Genomic DNA, 6695 nt, shown 5'->3' with positions numbered 1-6695 from the left:
ATGGCTTCTTTCAGTACAAAGTCCCAATACCGCAACGCCAGGGCAACCACTCATGTCTGGCCAACGTTTTATGTCCTTCCATAAGACAATGTTCCAGCACCACAGATTTTTCTGGCTGCAGTAAACAGGTGTGGCGATGATGCTCTATGCAACGATCCTTGATGGTACAAATTGTTTGTCCAATATAGAGTTTCCCGCAATGGCAGAGTATCTTGAAGACTCTGGTCTTTCTCAAACCTAAATCATGCTTCACTGAGGCCAACAGGGGTCTGGTCTAAGATAGCAGAGGGAATACACTTTTATTATTAATCATCTTAAAATTCTACCTATTTTTGAAGATATGCTTCCCCAAAAAGGTAGGAATGAGACCAATTTGCTGTTATCTTCCGTTGATTCCCAAGTCCAGATGGCGAGATGTTCTGGCTGGAGACCAGTTATGAACATTATGAATTATTTTGCCAGGAAAGTTTACAGAGCCATATAGATAGGATAATTTTGAATTAATTTAAATGTACTTACGTTTACATCATTAGTTAATTGGGTTATTCTTTTAAAATCTCTAAAGGCATCGTAAGCTTTTAAGAAGTTATTTGGTGGATCAACATTCCATAATTTATGAGGGACCACTCCATTTCTTCAATTTTTCACATAGACATTCTGTAATTTAATATGATCGAATAAAGAACAATCATTGAACTGATTATTTATTCAATTAGTTTGGAGAACAACGAAAATAAAGTAAGGCATATCAAAATCTAAAAAATTATAATAATTAATAATATCTAGTTCAAAATTTCTTTTCCATATAATTAAGCAAATTCAGTTGTTTGTAGTTCGAAGGAGGAAATTGAAATTTTCGGATTTTAAAATTTTTCTTGTTCTAGTTCAAGTAAATATTCTGGTTCGTACTTCACAACAAGAACACAAACGTCCATACTCCTAACAACAATTTTACCTTGGTTAGGAAGAGTACTATTATCATTATCAGTAGTTCAATGAAGAGCAGAATCCATTTGGCCTTTTCCTAAACTCCAACTAACACTTACAGTTATATCACCCATCCACATAATTTCTTTATAATATTAAAAATATCTGTAAAATAATTCTAATGGATAAAGTACTTCATTTTGTTTGGTTTTAATTTTCCATTGTTAAGAAGGTGTCCTTGCATATTTAATTCATTCAATAGGGATGAAATTAATCAAATAATAGCTGAGGAAGGAATAAAATATTGTTTCCTTTTTTAATTGTATTAACGTTAAACAATTTTAATGCATAACTATCAATTCATTTAATATTCGATTTACCTTAGTAATCTGAAAAATCTGTTCTATCTGTGTGAATAACATCAAAAGTCAGATTAACTTGCGAAAAATTAGGATGAATCCAACCATTACCACTATTAAAATTAATTTCTTTTTCCTTTTTAGGAAGATTCAGGCAATTTTTTTTTCTCATAAATGTGAAATGAGCTAAACTGATGGCTCGATATGCTTCATGATTTATTAAATAAATAACTTATTAATTCATTTCTGAAACAACTGTTATATAACCATTGTCAAAGTCAATCAGTTATTATTATCATGACATATGGCTATTCCTAAATTCTGAATAGTACAAAAAATTGGAATATTTGTATGATAATTTCGTTTATAAATTATCGGTCCACCAAACTCAGTATTAGGTTTAAATGAAGCAATTATCATAGTTTCTCGATGTAAGTGATCATTATGTTTAACAAATATGCCTTCTGCTAGATTAAAGTCTATATTTATTAACTAAAGGGAATAACTTTAGGAACATCTTTAGCAACAGCTTTTTCATTTGCATTAATAATTTGATTATTAGAACCTAGCACATTTTCAATATTTTCTTCTTTTATACCCATATACAACTTAACACCCCTCTCAATAGTATCTCTATTTAAAATTTCATCAGCTTTAATGTGATGATTTGAATTTTTCGAATGAATACATTTTTCTAAATTTTTTAAACAATGTTGACCAACAGGAATTTCTATCAGTTCTCCATCACAGTAAAGTTTATTATTTTTTGTTGTAATATTTGGAGTTAAGAAGTTCAGTAAAAATCACCTCGTGAGACACATTTATAAGTTTCTCTTATTGTAACAGTTAATCTCTTTTTCAGAACAGATGATTTATCACTGCATTCAAATAATCTACTCATCAGTGATTGATCATGATGGTTAAACTGGAAAAAATTAATCACTTGTACATTTGTTCTAAAAGTTTAGCTCAACCAAAATATCAAGAAATTATAAAAAGGTGTGAAAAATTGAGGATAAAATTAATGAAAAAACTGTTACTTTAATGGAAAATAATAACGTAATTTTCCATTAGATGAATGTGAAGATAATTCAGTAGTAGTTTTGGTTGACTATATTCCTGAAATTCAAAATTGAGTTACAGAATATTCAACTAGAGGAAGACATAAAGGAACAGACTTTTTTTACTTATGTCATACATTTTCAAAAATACCAAAACCATTAATTAGAGATAATTTAAATTTTTATAATAAAGATGATATAAATTCAAACCATATTTATCTTGAATTTGTTGGTGGAGATTTTAACTTTGATGAATTTACAGAAATATGAAGTAAATCTTGGAATAAAGATAACTTAGGTTTTATTATGATAGATACGACAAGAAACATGAATGAAGGTAAATATAGAGAAAAAGCATAAGAATTTTTTAAGTGTTGAACATAAATGTTGAATGTAAACATTGAACATAAAAGATGAATGTAAAATAAGAAATGACTATGCTACTTTTTGTCCTTAACAAATGTCTGTGGAATACAATCTAGAAGTTGTTAAAAAAGCAAGACAAAATAGAAGAGTAAAGGAACACTTATCAGAAGGGTTTGTGAAATGGAGAAACCAACAAGAACAGAATATGAAAAATTTAAAAAAGAACAACTGTATATTGTATAAAATCACCATACAAGTAAATAGAACAAACTTATCAATACAAGTGAAAATGTTAATCAAGGAACTGAAGGATTTGGAGAAAAAATTTTAAAAGCAGTTGAAAACAACAGAAAAGTTGAAAAACGAATGGCTGCTTATAATTGCCATTATTTAGAAATATTTAATGATATTCCGACAATTAAGCAATACGACAGTGATAAAACAGATTATATATTAAGTGAATCAGAAATAAATAGTAAAGAATTACGAAAAAGAAAGAACAAGGTTTAAAGAAAAGATGTTAAAAAGATATAAGTGAAAGAATGCTAGAATTTGTCATAGTGAAGATACAACTTTTGAATTATGACCTGTTGACCAACTTAAACTAGTTGAGAATTTACCTGGAGAATTCAATGGCGGTAAATTAAAAATTGGAGGAAAAGAAAATGAAGGAACAAATGGGTTAATGAAACTTTTAACTAGAAAACAAATAACTATAAGAGATTTAGGTACAGAATTTAATTTTCTCAAGTTACGAAAGTATGCTGGAATTTTATTCGACTCAAATGATGCATGTAATGAAAGTAATCCAAATAAAATGGAATCAAGTAAAGGAAATAAACATAATAATTTGATAAAAACAACTGTTGAAGAATATTTTCCTAACTTTTGAGAAAGATATCTTAGTGAATCATTTGAAAATGTTGGTGAAGGTTTAAGGATACAGGATAGTTATAAATGGTGAAAAAATTAACATTTTTTTGACTCCATTAAATTCTATATTCTTTCCTGATTACATTGATATACAGGGTGGTCCATTGATAGTGACCAAACCAAATATCTCACGAAATAAGCATCAAACGAAAAAACTACAAAGAACAAAACTTATCTAGCTTGAAGGGCGAAACCAGATGGCGCTATTGTTGACCCCCTAGATGGCTCTGCCATAGGTTAGGTTAGGTTAGGTTAGTGTTGTTTTAACGTCCCGTCGACAACGAGGTCATTAGAGATGGAGCGCAAGCTCGGGTTAGGGAAGGATGGGGAAGGAAATCGGCCGTGCCCTTTCAAAGGAACCATCCCGGCATTTGCCTGAAACGATTTAGGGAAATCACAGAAAACCTAAATGAGGATGGCTGGAGACGGGATTGAACCGTCGTCCTCCCGAATGCGAGTCCAGTGTGCTAACCACTGCACCACCTCGCTCGGTCTGCCATAGGTCAAACGGATATCAACTGCGTTTCTTTAAGTAGGAACCCCCATTTTTTATTACATATTCGTGTAGTACGTAAAGAAATATGAATGTTTTAGTTGGACCACTTTTTTCACTTTGCTGTAGATGGCGCTGTAATTGTCACAAACACATAAGTACGTGGTATCATGTAACATTCCGCCAGTGCGAACAGTATTTGCTTCGTGATACATCACCCATGTTAAAATGGACCGTTTACCAATTGCGGAAAAGGTCGATATCCTGTTGATGTATGGCTATAGTGATCAAAATGCCCAGTGGGCGTGTGCTTTGTATGCTGCTCGGTATCCTGGACGACATCATCCAAGTGTCCGGACCGTTCGCCGGGTTGTTATGTTATTTAAGGAAACAGGAAGTGTTCAGCCACATGTAAAACGTCAACCATGACCTGCAACAAATGATGATGCCCAAATAGGTGTCAACTGCTGTCACGGTTAATCCGCACATCAGTAGCTGAAAAATTGCGCGAGAATCTGGAATCTCAAAAATGTCGGTGTTGAGAATACTACATCAACATCGATTGCACCCGTACCATATTTCTATGCACCAGGAATTGCATGGCGACGTCTTTGAACGTCGTGTACAGTTCTACCAGAGGGCACAAGAGAAATTATGGGACGATGACAGATTTTTTGCACTTCTATTTAGCGACGAAGCATCATTCACCAACAGCTATAACGTAAACTGGCATAGTATGCACTACTGGGCAACGGAAAATCCACGATGGCTGCAACAAGTGGAACATCAGCGACCTTGGCTCGTTAACGTATGGTGCAGCATTATGGGAGGAAAGATAATTGGCCCCCAGTTTTTTCGAAGGCAATCTAAATGGTGCAATGTATGCTGATTTCCTACGAAATGTTATACCGATGTTACTAGAAGATGTTTCACTGCACGACAGAATGGCGATGTACTTCCAACATGATGGATGTTCGGCACATAGCTCGCATGCGGTTAAAGTGGTATTGAGTAGCGTAATTCATGACAGGTGGATCGGTTGTCGAAGCACCATACCATGGCCCGCACATTCGCCTGATCTGACGGATCCAGATTTCTTTCTGTGGGGAAAGTTGAAGGTTATTTGTTATCATGATCCACCGACAATGCCTGACAACATGCGTCAGCACATTGTCAATGCATGTGCGAAAATTACAGAAGTCGATCTACTCGCTGTTGAGAAGAATGTCGTTACACGTATTGCCAAATTCATTCAGGTTGACGGACATCATTTTGAGCATTTACTGCATTAATATGGTATTTACAGGTAATCGCACTGTAACAGCACGCATTCTCAGAAATGATAAGTTCACAAAGGTACATGCATCACACTGGAACAACCGAAATAAAATGTTCATATTTCCGTTCTGTATTTTAATTTAAAGAACCTACCTGTTACTAACTTTTCGTCTAAAATTGTGAGCCATATATTTGTGACTATTACAGCGCCATCTATCACAAAGCGAAAAAAGTAGTCCAACTAAAACATTCATATTTCTTTACATACTACACGAATACGTAATAAAAAATGGGGGTTCCTAATTTTAAAAAACGCAGTTGATATCCGTTTGACCTATGGCAGCGCCATCTAGTGGGCCAGCCATAGCGCCATCTGGTTTCCCCCTTCAAGCTAGACAAGTTTCGTTCTTTGTACTTCTTCAGGGAAGAAACTCCCACACGGCACACCTCTTGGTGATTCAGATTTTTGAGTTAACAATGATGCTGCCTGTAGTGGATTTGTTGTTGATGTGGACATCTTATCTTCTTTGACAAAGGAAGTGGCGAAATGTAAACAATGTTATGGTGTGAGCTGTCTGGAAATAACTGAACAGCAAGGTAGCAGAAAGTTTTTAGCGTCAAAATTAATTGTTCTTTGTAGATCCTGCGATAGATCTACCTCTAAAATGAGTTTGGAAGTTGTCGTAATTCATATGATGTGAATTTAAAGTTAGTTAATGCAATGCGTGTAGTTGGAAAAGGAAAAAAAATCTGCTCAAACTTTTTGTGGTTTGATCGACCTTCCTCCTCCTCCCAGTAGGTTTAGCAAGTACATAAAAATACCTTTAGGTGCCTTGATGGCTGTGTCTGAAGCATCTGTGAATCATGCAGTAGAAGAAACTTTGAATATTGGTGGAATCAGGGATATTGCCATTGCGCACAATGGGACATGGTTATGTCGAGGACATCATTCCTTGAATGGTGTTGTAGTTGCTAGTTCTCTGGAGAATGGAAAAGTTGTTGATGTTGAATGCTTATCTAAGTACTGCCACACCTGCCCTGCTAACACTGAAGGACATACTGAACATCAGTGTTCTAAGAATTATGATGGATACAGTGGGGGTATGGAGTGTGATGCAGCTCTAAAAATATTTCAGAGGTCGGTGCCCATTTATAACGTTAGATATACGAAGTACCTAGACGATGGGGACTCTAAAGCTTTCAGTAAAATTAATGAGTTCAATGTTTATGGTGATACCTTGGTAAAAAAAACTGGAGTGTTGTGGACATGTGCAATAG

At 34.5% G+C, this 6695-nt stretch overlaps 1 non-coding gene across 1 annotated transcript; it reads right to left on the bottom strand.

The window, feature by feature from the left end:
* Nucleotides 1-4062: 4062 nt before the first annotated feature.
* Nucleotides 4063-4135, bottom strand: Trnaa-cgc. Its single transcript has one exon. It is a non-coding gene; the product is annotated as a tRNA-Ala (tRNA).
* Nucleotides 4136-6695: the final 2560 nt, after the last annotated feature.

The sequence above is a fragment of the Schistocerca piceifrons genome, chromosome X (assembly GCF_021461385.2).
Source record: "Schistocerca piceifrons isolate TAMUIC-IGC-003096 chromosome X, iqSchPice1.1, whole genome shotgun sequence".
NCBI classification, from domain to species: Eukaryota; Metazoa; Arthropoda; class Insecta; order Orthoptera; family Acrididae; genus Schistocerca; species Schistocerca piceifrons.
Note: the sequence above shows the minus strand (reverse complement) of the source record. Positions and strands in the feature narration are given on the sequence as shown.